This window comes from Parasteatoda tepidariorum, chromosome 10, assembly GCF_982258835.1.
Source record: "Parasteatoda tepidariorum strain Cologne lab strain chromosome 10, Ptep-v5.0, whole genome shotgun sequence".
In the NCBI taxonomy this organism is placed as follows: Eukaryota; Metazoa; Arthropoda; class Arachnida; order Araneae; family Theridiidae; genus Parasteatoda; species Parasteatoda tepidariorum.
In genome coordinates this window covers 92,727,444-92,745,479 of record NC_141764.1, presented here as the reverse complement: position 1 = coordinate 92,745,479, position 18,036 = coordinate 92,727,444, and the positions used below count along the sequence as shown (strand labels likewise).

At 33.9% G+C, this 18,036-nt stretch overlaps 1 pseudogene; it reads right to left on the bottom strand.

The window, feature by feature from the left end:
* Positions 1–13,751: 13,751 nt before the first annotated feature.
* LOC147803086 (uncharacterized) lies at positions 13,752–14,467 on the bottom strand (annotated as a pseudogene).
* Between the last annotated feature and the right edge of the window lie 3,569 nt (positions 14,468–18,036).

Genomic DNA, 18,036 nt, shown 5'->3' with positions numbered 1-18,036 from the left:
GTACTTCAAGAAGCCTGTAGGAAAAAAACGCTTTCTTCGGGAGACATATTATGAATTTGCCTTCACCTGGATATGAAACTGAAACGCCTTGTGTTTCAGTTTTATATACAGGTAAATTGAGGAACCTGCGATTAGACTTCTGATAGGTAATGGATAGCCCTATATATGTGTAGGGCTATCGATAAATCTAGACATGCAGCGCCTTCATCGACCTCGAACATATTTTACATTGTAAGAATATATTTTATATGTAGAATTAATGTCACACAACTTCAGTTAAGTTTTGCTATGGTTTATAAGTTAATGGCTTAATAAAAACTTTATGACCTATGCGGCAACATACCAAAAACGTTAATAATCATAGCGTCCCCTTAAGCGCGGGAAAATGCGAGTTGAAAAGGAGGAGAGAGAACGACTGTCATTGGATGGGGGAATTACCACACGATTAGGTCACCACCAATCAGTGCAAATAGTACTCCCACACATACCAAGGAAGAAGTCCCCCAAAAAAAGGGCGTGAACACCCTAAAAATTCTAGAAAAAAAAAAACGACAGGAAGAATCACCACGTGCAAAAATTGAAGGTTACTTGAAAGTGATGGGAAAAAAAGTTAAGTGGTGACGTAAATTAGAAAGTGAGGGAAAAGAATGTCGTCCTTGAATGACAGTGGGGTCAGACGACCTTGAATTGCAAAAGGTGAAAAGGAGAAAGACACAAAAATGCGTTGCTAACGTAAAAGTAAAAAGAGACATTTCCAATTCTCTTCACAGAAAAAAAATGAAGAGAAATAAAAAAAAAAAGGAGAAGTACAAATATTATAAACTATGAAAGATTAAATTAAATTTAAATTCCTGACATAAAAAAATCGTCACACGACACTGTGACAGTATGTTTCTATACTATTGATAGAAAGGTTTGCTCTACTAGATACAACATGCCATTCTGTTGTACTATGAACGTAAACATTCTGCTTGGATAATTCTTTTGCGGCATCATGTCTGGCTCTAACTTGTGCATGTAGTGATGTCAACTTACTCCTTTCCATTGACATGAACAAAAACTGTACTCCTCTCAGATTCTTTTTGATCAGTTTCAGAATGTAAGGAAAACAATTCCTCTCTCACACTTTCCCTGACATCTTCCTTTTTAATCTTCTGCGCTAATTTCAGCTTCCATGCACGCTTGACATGCCAGGTACATAGAAGTTGATTTTCCACTTCACCAAAGACATTCTTGAAAGAATTATGTTGCAACAGGAAACCCATCATGATTAGCTTCATTTACCATAATAGTAGTAAATAGGTATCCTTGCTGATTAGTTCCATGGGTAGAATCAATCATAACTACATCATTTCCATACTTTAGTATTATTTTCAACTGAGCTGAGTTCATCATCCCTAGGTAGAAATCTTCTTTTTTCAAACAAGGATAACTGGAATGCTCTTATTTTGGCTTGTAAGTAAGCACTTGTCCTTCTTCCCTCAATTTATGCACATGCATCTGTACAGATACATTTTCATTTACGTCTAAAATTATATCTTCAACTACTCGAAAAACTCGACAAATATTGTGTAAGTCTTTGTTGTTGGTGAGGCTAAGATGCTTAGTTGGAGAGAACGCCTGGCGAATATCATACAATAGCCTTGATTTTGGCACGCCACTGCTCATTTGAGAAGCCAAGAGCACTTTCTGTTCTTTTGAAATTGGCACACGACCCACTTCACAACTGTGTTCAATATGAGAGGCTTCATAGGAAACTGTTATTAATGTTCCACTATCAGTTTTCTGTTTCTTTACAGCCATATGTGCTGGGCAAGTACTTGTTACTGTTTCATCAGAAAGAGATCTGTCACCACATTTCTTGATGTAGCTACTAAGGGTGTTGTTTTTAAAAAAACCATTTAAAAAAACTATCTTCGTCTTGAAACACGAGGGTTTGTTTCTCTAATCTAAAATCTTGATGGCGAACTTCTATGTGTTCATGAAGACACTTGATGAATCGGAAACCTTTACCACGCAAGCTGCATATTGAAGTACATTTGAATGTCTTTTTATCAATACTGTGCATTTCTTTCATGTGATTCATTAATTTAGTATGAACTTTAAAATACAGTTTGCTGTGTGCACAAAAATGCACAAATTTTTTTAAATACGAAGCGTCCACATGTTCAGTAACATGTGATTTTCGCAAATGTTTGTAGAAATTATTTTTTTGAGAAAAAGTTGTTTCGCAGAAACAACATGGTATTTGGTCCATTATCACAATTTAAAAATAAATAAATAGCTAACAATTTTAAAAATAATTAAATTAAATAATTTCAACAAATTTGAAACGTGCAACAAGTTACACAGAACGAATCAAACTAATTCAATGCACTCACTTCAGTGCAAGTAGCTTAACTTTATTACAAAATAATTGAAAGGGTTCGAGAATGTTTAATTAAAAATAGCTTAAAAGTTACAATCTTATTTTCTTGGATCCACAAACGTTGAGAAACTAGTGGATCTTACGGAACCAATAAACTACAGCCAAATAGCTCTGACTGCTTTCAGCAAGGTATGAAAGTACTTTACCCTTGTGGTTTACATAGGTAACTCCAAGTTTCAAAGACATCTCATCAAACGAAACACATATTTTTTCACGGGGTTTTAACTTACTGGTTATGAGTTTCATAGAGTTGAGCGCAGCAATTGAAAACCCAGGTTCCAATTTAATACCTGAGACAGCTTTTAACAATGTAGATTTGCTAGGCAAGTTTAAGAACTTTCTGAGTAGGCGATATGATTTAGGACTTGCAAGGTACAACTGTAAGCAAAGATTTTTATCACTCACAGACCTCCTTCGTCCATATTTAGAAACATTACAAGTTAAAAGTTGGCATTTAATAAAATGATAAATACTGGGAGTTACTAGAGGCTGTACTACATTCAAAATACTTTTAATATCCAGTGCAGAACACTTTCTTTGGTCGAGTTTTCTTTTCAAGAAATAAAGTGTGCTCGAAAGCCTTATAATTTTTCTCGTTTTGAGAGTTATCACTCTCTGATCAACAGGTCTCTTTGGGGTCTGGCACATCACTGTATCATCAAAAATTCTTATTCAAGCACCTTTGAATCATATGTCTATTAAGTATGTTAACTCCAATTGTATTTTTCTGAGTTTCAACAGTTTTGAATTAAAAACATAAGAGAGTTTCAGTTATATTCTTAAATAATTCAAATGCTGTTTAGTTTTACTTACTAAGAAATATCCTTCATGTTTCAAGAAAATTGTTTATTCAGAGGGGAAACTCCTGGCTTTTCAGGCAAAGCCGAAGGCTTCAAATATTTCCTTAGGCTTGACGCAAATGCACTCTCGTCGAAATGTGCAGAGCATACTTTAAACCGCCCATGCAGTATCTGTGGTGTTAAATTTGTCAGCTTATCGTCGTTGATGACAGCACACCATTTCATAAGCCTGTGAGATTACGTAAAAAATTTTACAACACAAAAACTCTGGCAACCACAACCATTTAATTCAAGATTTTAGAGCTAAAAAAGGACTTAGTTATAGAAAATCCAAAAAGAATGACGGGTAAAGCATTCAAAAACTTAATAAGAAAGAAAATAATTCTTAATATTCATAAAATGACTAATTTATATCACTCATTTAATTTTTATTCCAAGCCATAAGCAAGAGTAAATCCTCAAATTGAACATTTCTGCATAAAATCTGAGTTAAAAAACTAAATAAAAAGAATCCAAATGTCAGATTCCAAAACACAATGTAAAGGTAAAATATTTTGCTCTTCAGTTAATATCAAACAAATATTACCAAAACACATCAAAATGAATCTTCAACAAAGGCTAGAACACTTCTGAAACCAAACAGAAAATCCACAATCAATTTTTTATAACTCAAAATAAACATTAAAAAAATAATGAACATACCTTTCTGGATCTTTCGGAAATCTAAGAAATTTCCTTTCAGGATGAGTAGCTGTAGTTACATTGCAAATACAGCGCCGAGTCCAAGGCTTTTTAATTTTCTTCCTAGAAAATTCGAAGGAAAATATTTTTAAAAAAAATATAGCTAAGACGCCATAAGGTTACAGATGGGGAAAGTGAAATAAAATTTGAAGGCTCTTAAAACTAAAAGAAACGGCAAACGAAGTTGGTGAAAAGTCAAAATTGATTGTAAAAAAATCGTTAAACTAAAAAAATATAAAAGGAATACAAATTAAAAGGGGAATTAGATAAATAAATAACAGAAGTTAACGAAAAGTTAAATAACAGAATACACTGTTAAAAAACGATGTCGCAGAACACTGTGACAAGTTCAAATTTAACCTTCTGCTTCATCGTCGGCTTTTGAGAAGTCTATCTCGAGACTAGTCTCCGTTGAATTTAGCTGTTTATCAATTTGGGCCATACTATTTTCATTGAAACGTCTATGCAAGTGCAAGAAAATGCATGTAAACACCTATTGCAATCAATGCAAGTCAATCTACATTGACGGTCTTCTTTGTTTGCTTGCACAACATACACTTCTGATGTTGAAGTAGACTTTAGCAAAAAACAGTTTTCATCAGAACTTCTTATGCAGTCATCCAAACACGACAAACTTGTCTCATGGCTACTAGCAATATCTTTTAATTTTGAGGATTGATTGCCTTTATGAATAACAATCAAGCGATCAACAAGCTTGTCTCGCAAAAACTTCATAAGAGCTTGTATTGCCTGGTCCAGTCTCTTATTGTATTTTCCATATAAATACACATACTAAATGCTCTTATGCATTCGCTCGATATGCATGTTAGTGTTTACTCCTGCACTCAGGCGATAACAGAACGCCCACGAATTAACTTTTACGTACTCACGTTCACGCACTAAGCATTTCATCAAATGCGACTATGTCTCTCTCTTCAAGAAAAGTTCTTAACATTTTATATACTTCCACCTGCTTTTAAGGTTGCACCGTTTTGGTTGGGTATTAAATAATAAAAAAAGGAAGCTGTATATAAGGCCTCTGATCTTCTAATGGAAAGTACATATAAATAGACGTTATTTAACCCAAATTAAAACCAAAAAAAAAAACACACACCTATTATGTAGCTGACAAGGAGAGTATGGCGACATTTTCCAATCTAAAATGAAAACTAACACTAAAAAGGAGTCACTAAGATGGAAGTTCGTTTCTTTTATTTTCATATTAGATCAACGACGACCACAGACAAACACAATTCACATGGGCGGCACCTCAAATGGAGAGAGTGGTAGTTCGGAGTAACAGAGTTTCTGGATTTTTATCTCCGACCAAATAAAATCCCGGAGTTGATGATGAGAATCAGATCTTAGCCAGAAAAAAACATCAGAGCGGGGTTGTGGGTACTGAACTTCACCGAAGATAAAACTCATGATTTGTAGCTCTAAACTATGACGGCATCTGGTCAGCGGATACGTTCAAGAGATCCAACAGGGTGATGGCAGCCTATTTTCTTTATTGTCGTAAATCCAAGATCATCATATTAAAAAGGGGATGCACGATCAGAAATTTAAATTTACTTCGTAGACATTAAATCAAAAAAACACGGCAGATTGACTTGCCAACATGGCGGTAGGCGTGACGCCATACCAAAAAATGTTCTCTTCCTCTAGAAGAAGAGGAGGGGGAAAGAAAAAACGTCCTGCCAGGGAGCAGTGTGACGTTGGGGTGATGAAAGATTCGAACGCCACGAGCGTCTCTCGCGCTCTGGCTTTTATAGCAACAAAGAAAAAAATCCGAGTTGAGTACTTAAGGTACTGAAAGTATGAGTTAAAGAACTAAAATTTTAAGTTGAGATGTATTATCAATATTATTTTTAAGTGTTATTCTCACTTTCTGATTGACGTTGCAAAGCTAAGTTTCAGCCGACTTCAAATTCTCGTGCAACATCAAACGACGCCGACAGCTTTTTCCGAGAAAAGGGTAGGGCTGAGGAATGTGTAAGGAACTTTCTGGGGAAAATGTCCTCATTGCGCTAACGCGTTAAGGGTGCGAGAAGAAAAGGATGAAGAAATTAAAAATTGTATCATAAAATTATAAATTAAGCCAAAAAAATAAGGTTTTTGATTAAAAAAACAGGATATTTAAAAATTAGGCTGTGACTTAATGTCACAAAGGTTCTTTCTCCGTGCCCTGTCTACATGCCAAGTGCAATACAACCTATGAACTGGTGGCAACATATACTTGCACCATGCCTTATAAAAACACTCTGCCATATCAGGCATGAAAACATTGCAAGCAAGTGGCTCTCCTAACCTTTGTTTTATTTCATTAAGAAAGATCTTAATTTCTTTATCCACTCTCTTAGTAAATAAAGAAACACAGACCTTGTGCATTGGTTCCATGAGTGTCATCCATATAAATAACATCGGCACCATATTTCAAAAGAAATTCTTTCTGTGCTTCAGTCATATATCCCAGTAAAAAATCATCATTTGTCAGTTCTGGATTTGACTCACAAAGCTCATTAAGTGGCTTGTAAATTAAAATATTTGAGGGCCTATCCTCCTTCATCAGATTAACCCAAGCTTGAACAATCACTGCATCGTCTTCATGATAGACGTGGCTTGATCTCAAATTGAAACTTTTTTCAATGTTCAGTAGATCTTGATTTGTTATCAAATCAATCCTTTGCAATAATGCTCTATATTTCATTTAATGCAGAATTCGACATTAAATCAGAAATAATGAATAAATTAATATTTACCTTCACAAATTTATCATTTCTTTTTGTATTTGCAGTTGATTGCTTGATGGTTATATAAATGTAAGCAGTGCACTGGCAGTCTTTTGTCTTTCTAATAACAGCGCTACTTTTATTACGACTGCTGTGGTGGCACAGTCTTTTCTAAGAGGATAAGAAAAGCATAATTTAGTAACTAATTATTCAAATATTTATAAAAAAAATTATAACACAGTTAAAGAACACGTACCTGCAAATAAGTTTTTTTTGTCTCAGTTGGACGAGATCTGCGTATAATCCATGATGTGCACGTATTAATGCTGAATGCGTCAATTCAAGCTTGGCTGTCATTAGATGATATAATGGAAGAGAGGATTTCTCTCATTTTTGGTGATGATATTTGAGAATTTGTTTGGAAGATCCGCTTCATTGTTACTAAGAAACGTCGCATCCATATTTAACTTGTTGAATGTTACGCGATACCGAAAACAAAACAAAAACATAAGCACAGAGCTGTTTGGCGATTTGCCAGAACGCTCCTTTAACGCCAACCCCTTTATAATTTATGGTATGGTTTGGCATTACGCGGCCGGGATACTCTTGACTAAGCCTTTTCTACACTTCCTAAAATGGGGAAGTATAAATAAATGAGGTATATCACTATAGGAATATACTCAGATTAAGAACAAGTTTCAGTTTCAAAAATTGAAAGTTCATGAAACTAAGGCAGAAACTCCAATACAAGAAATTAGGTCTAAAAAGCAAAAGTAAAATGAATGAAAAAGACAAAAAAAAAAAATTTAAGGCGGTTACTAACTAGTGATAAATAACATTATCACAACCAGGAAAACCTATTCTAAGTCCACTAAACCTAGAAGGTATACGTTTGAGACAGTATGTATGAAACGGAAGAAGGATGACATGAAAAGGAGTTTGTGTATGTTGCAAGTGAGTTAAGTTGCATTAAGACAAACAACAAAACTAATAAGATAATGACAAAAAAAAATTATTTTTTAAAAACCGTCACATTTGTATCTGATTGTTCAGAAACACAAAACTGGAGACAGTGTTGATATCCTTCGCAGGCTTTGTCACTCTGACCAGCATAAAAACATCAACTAAGTCCCAAAAGTAAGAATTCATCCTAAAGTGACAAGTCTCAGTGACATTTAAATTGGTTCAAAAGTATTAAGACAAAATTTGCAGGGGATAAGAAAAAAAAAATGTTCGTTCTTGTGTGTAAACAAAACAAGCTTATTTAGTAAAGCATGAGCAATTAGTTAATTTAGGGTAAAGGTCCACTTATTACGCAGAAAACAAAACGAAGCACATTATCATGATAAATACAAGCATCACAACCTAACAAACAAATAAACATTTTCTTGGTCTAAAATTTGCTGAAAATCATAAATATTCGCTGTTAACAGTGATGAAGAAAAAAATTCTATGTCATTTTGTTTACATAAAAAGCACAAGTTCATTAGCATTAATTTTTCATATATTAAATTCATATACTGTTTGTCCACATCATATACAAACAAATTATGGGGTTATCGGGGGGAAAAATCATTTTCATATCGTATGCATAAAATCACATTCTGGCATCTCCTTCCTTGCCAGGAGTAAATAATCCACAAAATTCAATCAAATTGTCCACAAAATTCAATTTATATTTCATCCAAAATCATATCACATCTTAAAACAGACATGATCCTTTTCCAGGAACTATTTTCCCAGAACATAATAACTCAAAAATGCCAGGAACTATTATCCCAATACACATCAACTCATAAAATCATACACATGCCACCCATACAAAAATGACCAGGATGAACCAGGGGCATGATTTAAAGTCTCCCATACTCGGTCACATGTATTAGGGCTGGCACTCGTACCTTTATACATCCTTCACTTTTTGAAGTGAATCACATATCTTTATCCCGAACCTCTCGGAAAACAAAAACAAAAAAAAAAAAAAATAATAATTAATTTACATTATTTACCTATATTTAAATTGTGTAAACAAAATTGTATTATCTAAATGTGAACTTGAGACAGAAATTGTATTTATGCAACAAATATTAATTTAGACCAATGAAAAGTAGCAAAAAGAAGTATATAGTTGGTTAAATATGAAATAAGGTAATGCAATTCACATTATCCTTTTTGTTTACATTGAAACAACAAAAAGAAATTTTATTCAATAACACCGAAACAATGATTGTAAGTCATTACAAACACATGTTGACAAGAGTCAACAGCAACCAAATAGATTTTTTTTAAAAATATATATATATATCGGTTAATTTAAAGGAAAAAATAAAAGAATACACTGTTAAAAAATTGATGTCGCAGAACACTGACACCAATGTATAAACTTGTGCAAGAAAATATATTTTTCATCACAAGTAAGATACTCACATATGCGTTTGCGTTTACCTTTGAACGGGGTTTTTACTTTAGCAGTGTCCCAGCAAGTAGATATAATATCAATGTATTAACTAGTTTCTTAACAGTTGAGTAAATTGTGCTTCGAACCAAGTACTGGCAGCGCAATAGCAGTATTAACACTGAAAATGTCAAACCATATCCATATTTTAATAGATTGTTTGATTCTAACTCCTATATTTTACGAATAGTGTACCTTTTCAGTTTGTACCTTACCAGTGAACAATTTTGTACCTTTTAATATCAGAATCAAGGAGATAAGAACAAGCAAAGCTCAGTCTTGGAGGGCAACAGAAAAGGGACATAACTTTACGATTAATAGCGTTATTATCAGTTGTTACGGCAAAAGTTCTGTAATCAATATGCTCTAACCAACAATAAGTCTATTTATCAAAGCATGCAAATTTTCTGCAGTTATACTAACGACAGGTAAAGTATGTGCAACAACTTTAAATGAACGAAGTTTATTTTGAGTCATAAAGGTAAGAGCACTAGTTGCTAGACCTTTACTATCCTATGACATACCTACTATATTCCCACATTTGTAATCAAGGTAGGGTTGAATGTGGGAAACATATCGTTGCTCTTCTTGCAGAGATGAAATCATTTGTTTTGCATACATTAAAAACATAGAATCACATTTCTCATATTGTGGTGTCGTGTGCAACTTTGCTCTAATTTTGCGTAAAGTGCCAGACTAACGTAAAAATTTGTCCGCTTGGGGGGGATGTAAGATAACAAGCAAGAGAAAAAAGATTAACCGTTCGAAAATGAAATCTTGGAAAACTTGGAATCTTTTCAAAAAATAAAGTTTGCTCGAAAGCCTTTTAATTTTTCTTGTTTTGGGAGTTATCACCCTCTGATCAGCAGGCCTTTGGTCTAGCACATCACTGAAGAGGTAGAAGAAGCTGACTGATTGTAATTATGAGCAAGATCCTAAAAATAATGTGAAAAGAAATTAGAGAAAGCATTTAGAAAAATATTAAATTTCCTACGTTGCTTCCTACTTCCTTCATGTTGTTTACAATAGGCGAAGATGCCAACTTGCTTATTTCTAAATGATTTACCTCCAAAACCCACCCGTTCTCTCTATCGATAAACTCATTAAATTATGAAATAATTTTCGCGAAAGCACAATTAATTTGCTCTCTCAAACTATGACAATTTAGTGATATATTATTACAGCTGCGGAACAAGGACGTAGCTAATTCATACTCCTAATTATGTCCTTTCCTTGAAAGCAACGCCTTATGGCATAAGTACCATTTTATGGCTGATGAGCGAATGTTTAATCTAAAAGTTTCTGTAAGCTTTAATTCTACGTCCTGTAAGAAAAGAAGTAAATCATGGGTCTTACTACGGCGGAGTAGACGACTTCAAACAGTTCCTTCAAGGATCGATCCAGACTGCCTTTTCCTGTTCGGGGGATCCCTTGCTGGGTTACTAGTTTTAATTCTCTAATAAATTCTGAATGGATTCCTTTATAGTTTTTCATTCAATAGGTAGATGGATAACATTCTTTAATAATGTATCATTCCTTTTATAAAGGGGAGAAAAACATCTAAAGTATAAACTTAGTACGCTTGCGGTGTGCTGGTCTAACACATCTGCATCAGATGGCATAGTTCCTAGGACTTCATCTGGTATGCGGTCTCGTTCATCATTTCCTGACTGCTATCCTCATCGATGCTTGACAACAATCTTATTCGTTTTCTGCCATATCATCTCATAGGCGAATAATCACTGGTGGAGGATCTCCTTTTTTCCCCTGTAGATTCTTATGTGGAACATATGGGGCAGGGATACTCTTGCCTAAGCCTTTCCAACACTTCCTAAAATGGGGAAACGATGCTGCAAATATAGATATAACAAATGAAAATAAAACATGAAAATGTAACAGATACGTCAATGCTACAGACTGTTACAATAACTTCTTTATATCCATCCAATTCAAGAATCTTCACCCTATAATCAATCAGATCAATGGACAAAGTTTTCCTGTCTTATAGTTTTCTCTTGCCACAGTAAAAGCCCAGATTGAGTGTGAAAAGTTCAAAGTCTTATCAGTAAAAAATATCAGAACAAATTGTACATTGTACCTTAAAAAATTAGTGTTACAATGTGTAACAATACCCAAATCCAAAAAATTGAAATAAACATTATCATCATGATTACGAAGCAAGATTAATTCCTCAGGGTATATATCCTTTAATAAAATAGTATAATCTTGAAAATTAAAGATAATTGAGTCATCAATATATCTAAAAACAAATTAATACTAAGAGTTTAATTTCTTTCATAATAATGCAAAAATAAGTTAGCTAAGAGAGATGAATAATTAGATCCTTGTGGTATTCCATCAATTTGAAGAAAAATATCCTTTCCATTGTAAAGATAATTATTATAAAGACAGAAATTGATCACAATTTCCCAATAATCAAAATAGCAACAAAGGAAAGAATATCTTTAAAATCATAGTATTAATTCAAAAGGAATTCTTTTAGTTTAGAAAGGGGAATGTTATTGAAAAGATCCTGGAGGAATTGCAATAGAATTAATTTTATTATGTTTAATGAAATCTAAAATCGGTTGATTATTAGTGATAATCCAAGAGAAACCTTCTTTAGAAATATGGTAAATAATTTTATTTAAGTAGTTAGAGAAAATGGTGCCAGGTTTAGTTAGATAAGTATTAAATCCACATGTGATAGTTCTAAATTTTACATGAATTTTATGAAATTTAGGACTGATAATTAAGTAAGGAAATTGTATATTGCTAATTTTAATTTTTAATCTCATATAAAAAACTAAAAGATTTTTAATGACAATATTATTATTGAAATTACTAAGCTTAAAATTTTTACTATTTTTTAATACCTTTTCAGTATCAGAATCAACGTGTTTTTTTTTTTTTTTTTTTTTTGTCGTGTCTATGACATAGCCGAATCAAATGTTTCCATTAGTCTTGATTACTGCTTCTGCGATTTGCTTGATGTTATCGTCATAAAGGTCAGTTAATGGCAGCAAGACTCCTATTTTTCTCAGATTGGCACTCATTGCTGGAAGCACAAAGATGTGGCATGGTGTCAGTTGTGTATCTGGGCAGTTTTCACAGTTCCTATATTCTTTCCTCCCCTCTCTGTGGTGATTGGTTCTCAGCCTGGCCATAGTTTTTGTTGTGGATCTCAAAAGCGGTCGTAATACATATGTTGCCCATTTTTTTTTTTTTTTTGATTGATCCAGTTATTACGAAGGCACTTAACCTCATGTACTGATTCAATTGCATAAAAAAGAGGGCTTGGATTATCAAAAGGGTGAGGATAAACATAACTCAGTTTTGGAGGATTGCAGAAAAGCAACATAGTTCTACGATTAATAGCGTTATTATCAGTCGTTACAGCAAAAATTCTGTAACCAATATGCTCTAGACCAATAATAACTCTATTAATCAAAGCATGCAAATTTTCTGCAGTTATACTAACGACAGGTAAAGTATGTGCAACAACTTTAAATGAACAAAGTTTATTTTGAGTCATAAAGGTATGAGCACTAGTTGCTAGACCTTTACTATCCTATGACATACCTACTATATTCCCACATTTGTCTTTAGCGAGAAAGTATCACAGAATTCACATAAAATATGATCCGTTAAACTTTTACCGAGAATCGGTTGCATGTAATATGATCTGCATTTTTAGTTGTTAAGTCAGTCGCCAAAAATAAAATTAAAAAAGGAGAAATGCGAAATTTAATATAACTTGAAAAAAAATTTCACAACTAAATTAAAAACATCCATGGTAAATCACACGTAAAAACTAAAGAATTGACGTAAAGCAAATCACAAAAAGAGAAAAGAAAGTTTTACTATGGTATATCACATTTCATTTCTTGAAATACATTTCAGTTCATTGAGGAAATTACCAAAATACATTGAGGGTACTTTGAAGTTTACAGGTTCTCCAGAAAATGAACTTCTCTACTTGAACCAAGTAGACGATATGGACTAATTGTAGCTGTGCGGAATCCAATTCTTAGAGTGGCTTACCTTGTCGAGAGAGTACCTAGAAAGGTCCGTTGTATGGAGGAGTCAACGGAGGATCTTTAGCATTAGTTCTAAGATAGGGTGTTAAAAAATTTTCCAGAGCTAGTTTGCAAAGTTTATCGGCATGTGTTGGTTGGTTCTATACATTTGAAAACAGGATTTTTTGATAAATGAGGTAGTATTATTTCGCACAGCTTGGGTTACCTTTCACATCACCTTTTAATAAAACCATCATTATAATGAGAAAAATCAAAATGTGTAACAACGTTCTTTTTTTTTAATGTGGAATTTCGAATGGCCTGCATTCATTTTCTGTTGTCACTTTTTTCTAAGTACACTTCATTAAAAGGAAAAGCATTAAATGACTTACCCGACGCAGTGTTCTGTTTTTATTGCGTATTGGCTTTTATAGGATTAAAAAAATATATGATTTTGATTTAAAAATACTAAAAATTTTATTAGGTCAGATTAATGGGCACTCATGGATAGTCCAGTTTCTTTGAAGAGATTAAAAAAAAAAAAAAAAACTTATTTTCTTACCATCTGTTGCTTGTCTATACAACTTCAGAATAAGCCATCCATTCGCTTGATGATGATTCGACATTACCTTTCGAAACTGATGACGCAATACCCGTAATTAAAATTTTTTGAATGCAGTTATTTGCGTTAGTCATGTTATTTGATCCTTGCATTTGTCTTAGAACTTAAAAGAATAATTCCACTTCATCGGATGTCATTTATCGAGTTAAGACATACTGAAACCCTGACTCCAGCAAATGTTTTATACACTTCACGGTTGACTGAGTTGTGAATTTTAGAGCTTCGTATGTCTCCTTGTTTAAATAAGAAGTAGAATCTACAGCTTAAAATAAGTTTAGTTAGTCTTCTTCCAACCAAGTTACTCTTTCATCAGCTGTGGAGAAGAAAAAAATGCATTGCATCTGGATTTCTTGATGTCATATAATGAGTGTTTTTTAAGTTTAGAACTGTGAACCGTTTATTGATCATCTCTAAAAATTCTATTGTGTTAGTTGAGTTTAGGAATAGTGGCTGATTTAGTCTTAGCATATTGCTTCAGAAATTTTATTGCTATTGTGTCCAGACTAAATATTTTAACAGCTCTATAAACAATCATTTTTTTAAAATTTGATGGATATACGTGTTTTCGTGTTAAGTTTTTAACACATTTAATAACATTACTCTTTTGCACATTATACAGCATTCTAACGGTAATAGCATTAATTGGGCCTTGAAAATGTAGGGGTCTGAAAAACAATTAATTTCTCCAGTTCTGTTAAGGATATGGCAAGGATCAAATGACAGAAATAAGTATCTTGCTGCATTGAAAATGAAGCCTTTACATTCATTTTGTGGTTGTCTGCGGATATCCTAATCATCTTCAAGGCTTTGGAGAGATCCTGTCATTTGGGTGACTAACTCTTCATCTGTCAAACCTCTTTTAAAGTAGTAGGCAATTGGAAGCCTGAAACGGGTTGAAAGCTCAGTTAATGTGAGACAAAGTAATGAATTAGCCAGCTTCTTTCGCCATTCCCAGTTCTGCTATCTTTGAACTCTCAGTTGTTGTGAGTCCAACAAGTTCGTCTGCTTGCTTGTTGTAAGTTACAAATGGTTTGATACTCATCTCAGCTACGATAATGAAATCGAAAACGTTCCTCTCTCGTAAATTGGTTGGCTTCCATTATCAGGCTCTGCTTTATCACACTGGAGACGGTGTTGCTGGTAATGTCACCAATAAATCTTTTGAGCGTAGAGTTTGATGGCAAAGAAACTCGTCACTTCTGATGAATCTATACGCCCTTGGAGTCCTACGTGGTTTTTGCATCTTGAAGCATCTTAGCTGCTCCAGCAAAAATTCGATTTTGTGTTAATCAAATTCTTTTTTAAACTATCGTCTTCTTTTTCAGGCTTCCTATTACGCTCTATTTTTCCATAAAAGACTTCAGGGACTTTTCTGCATTCCTGTTGTAGCTGTTAGCGTTTTTTTTTCTTCTATAGTTTATCATTACGGATCTCGTTACGTCGCAACCTTTTTGACAAGTTAAGCCTACAGTTATCAGAGGGTTCAGTTCCACAGCTGGGCTTCTGCTGGTAGCATGCCTGTGAATGAAAATTTTCACCATACCACTGCCATCTTCTACCAAAAATCTGAAGCATGTAAATCTAAGGTCAATGAGCTTGTAAGTCCCATATTTTTTAATCTTAATTTCATCCATTCATCAGAATCTTCGTCTCATTGTTTTCTTTTCCATATCTGTCATGAATTATATGGTGTGAATGTAATGCTGGGGAAACAGTATGAGATCTTCCATAGTTTTTATGCACTTAGTTTCAATCACAGAGCTAGAATCACCAGCAATACAAGATGTAATGGGATGGTTTTAACGTACATTAAGTCCTCACTAACATTTCTACATTTGAACAAAGCAATGTTCAAATCCTTTAAGGCCTCCCTATAAAAGTCTTTATTTTTCAATTCGCAAACTACATTCTTGCCAAACACTTCCGATGCTCGCTTTGGTTGCAGCTTAGGCTGGTTCTAGATCTGTAATTGCTCTGTCGGGGCAGCGTGCAGCCCCTTCTTACAGTAGTCCTCGACTGCTTGTAAAAGGGCAGACATGTTTGCAACCAGAAGGTTCTTTTCCAGTCTTAGAGGAGCAGCAGGTAGTTAAAATCTGAATCGAAGAAAGGAAAACAATTTAGAATTTTAACAAATTTCAAACTTGAAATTTTTTATATAAAGAACAAACAAAACAAGTAAATGTTTTTGCTTGGGGCGTGGATACGAGTTACTGCATTTGAGTTGATCCCTTTGTGTGATGTCTTTTTCAGTTTCTAGCGTTCCACTGCCCAGAAGTAGGCCAAAATTTGGCAATTATTTTGCTGCAGATCATGATATATTATTTTGATGCGGATCATGAGATCTTTTGAAAACTCATTTTCTTATCCAGTTTTCGAAGAACATTTTCAAATAATGCTTGCATCATCCATGCTTTTTTGAAGCGTAATCGGTAGGAAAACTTGATATTTTTGAAACACCGTGATTTCTCTGCTCTGCCGATCACAAGAGGCGTTAACTTATGGCTTCCATTTGCACAGAGCAAAACAGTCGAGCTCATTTTTTAAAGCTTTTCTCCAATGGCAATTTTCACCTTTTAATTTTCACTGTTTTGTTTGGCAATAGGTTGTAAAACAATCCCGTCTCGTAAGATTTGAGGGGAAAAAAGTAATATTTAATCTAAATAGCAAATGAAATCAAAAAATTTAGCATTTTTAAAACATTAAAGGATATGAAAATTATGACAAGGTTTTTTTTTTAATTAAAAATATTAAAAAGTCGAAGAAGTTGTCAAAATTATAGATATTTTATTTAAAGAATCACAACTTTTACATTATTTATCTACAATTTTGACAACTTCTTTTTTTACTTTTTAATATTTTTCATATCTTTATTAATGTATTTAATTTTATATCTAATCATTAGTTCAGCATAATAATTAACTAGAAATACCCACAAGTCTTTGCTGAGGGTATTGCAATTAAGCCATTCATGCTCCACCCGAAGAAGATTGTTAACTAGCTCAATTTTTAGATTAGAAAGGTGGCAAATATCTGGAAATAAAGTAGAAAATTTGTGACCCATCTCACAAATGGTGAAAATTAAATTTTCAGATGGGTATGCTAAGCCATCCTTCACATCATTAAATTCCTTAAAATGCAACAATAAGGAACTTTCAGTTATGTTTTTGTCAGCCAGTAACAACAAATGACTCGCCTCACATTGGAATTTTGCAAATGTGTTCTTGGCGACAAAACCAGAAACATAAGCTCCTGAATTCCGTTCACTTAGGTTATAAGTAGTTTTTGTCCCATCAGGCATACCATCATTTCATCAGGCATTTATACCATCAGGAACGTCAACTACTTCATTGTGTGAATCGGAATCATCATCGTTGGAGTTCAACTCAGATAATTCAGAAGCTGTAAGCACTTCAGATGGAATCAGAACTGTGTCATTATCTGGCTCACAATTCGATATTCCACAAGTGCTAATTATATTTTGTGCAATTATCATGCGAGCGCTCTGTTGAAAGTCATGTGCAGTTGGGTGATCACTGTTACCACCCCAGCGTCTAACAACAGAGAAAAAATTCTAAATTGCATCTTGGTTAAACCTGGACATCAGTTTGAAAGGTACCCCATGGTCATTTAATAACCGAGGTACCAGTTTCATAGCTGCATTCATGGTAATTTGCCATCCCAACAGTGAAGGAAACATAATTTTTCCCCCTTAGTTAAAAACTCAGGAATTTTATGAATTCCAAAGATTCAGTCCAGATACTGATGTGGGATGAAGATAGTGTAACAGCCGAAAGCAAAGACTTTGTGCTTTTTAAGACACGACAAACTATCGAATAAATCATCTACAGCAAAACAGAAATCAGCTGTATGTGTAGCAGGAGGTAATCGGCCAAATGTTAAGACCGGCGGCAACAGATTTACTAAAAATCTGTGCTGCAAGTCTAATATTCATTGAACTTAGTCCATCAACCTAAATATGCTTTTGAGTTAATTTTGGAGTAACTCTGTGGTATAGGTTTGGAATCAAAATCCCATAAAGATGCCACTTGGCAACCTTAAAGCCACTAAAGCGCACATGATATTTCTTAAGGTTATTGCGCAAATTTTTTAGTAGATGGGGCACATCAAAAAAGGTGAAAATCTCGTGCTCCTCTATTAACAAAAATGGCCATTCAACTGTAACGCCTAACTATTTAGAATATAACTTCTGGTTGTTGGCCCCCTGATCACACACAACAG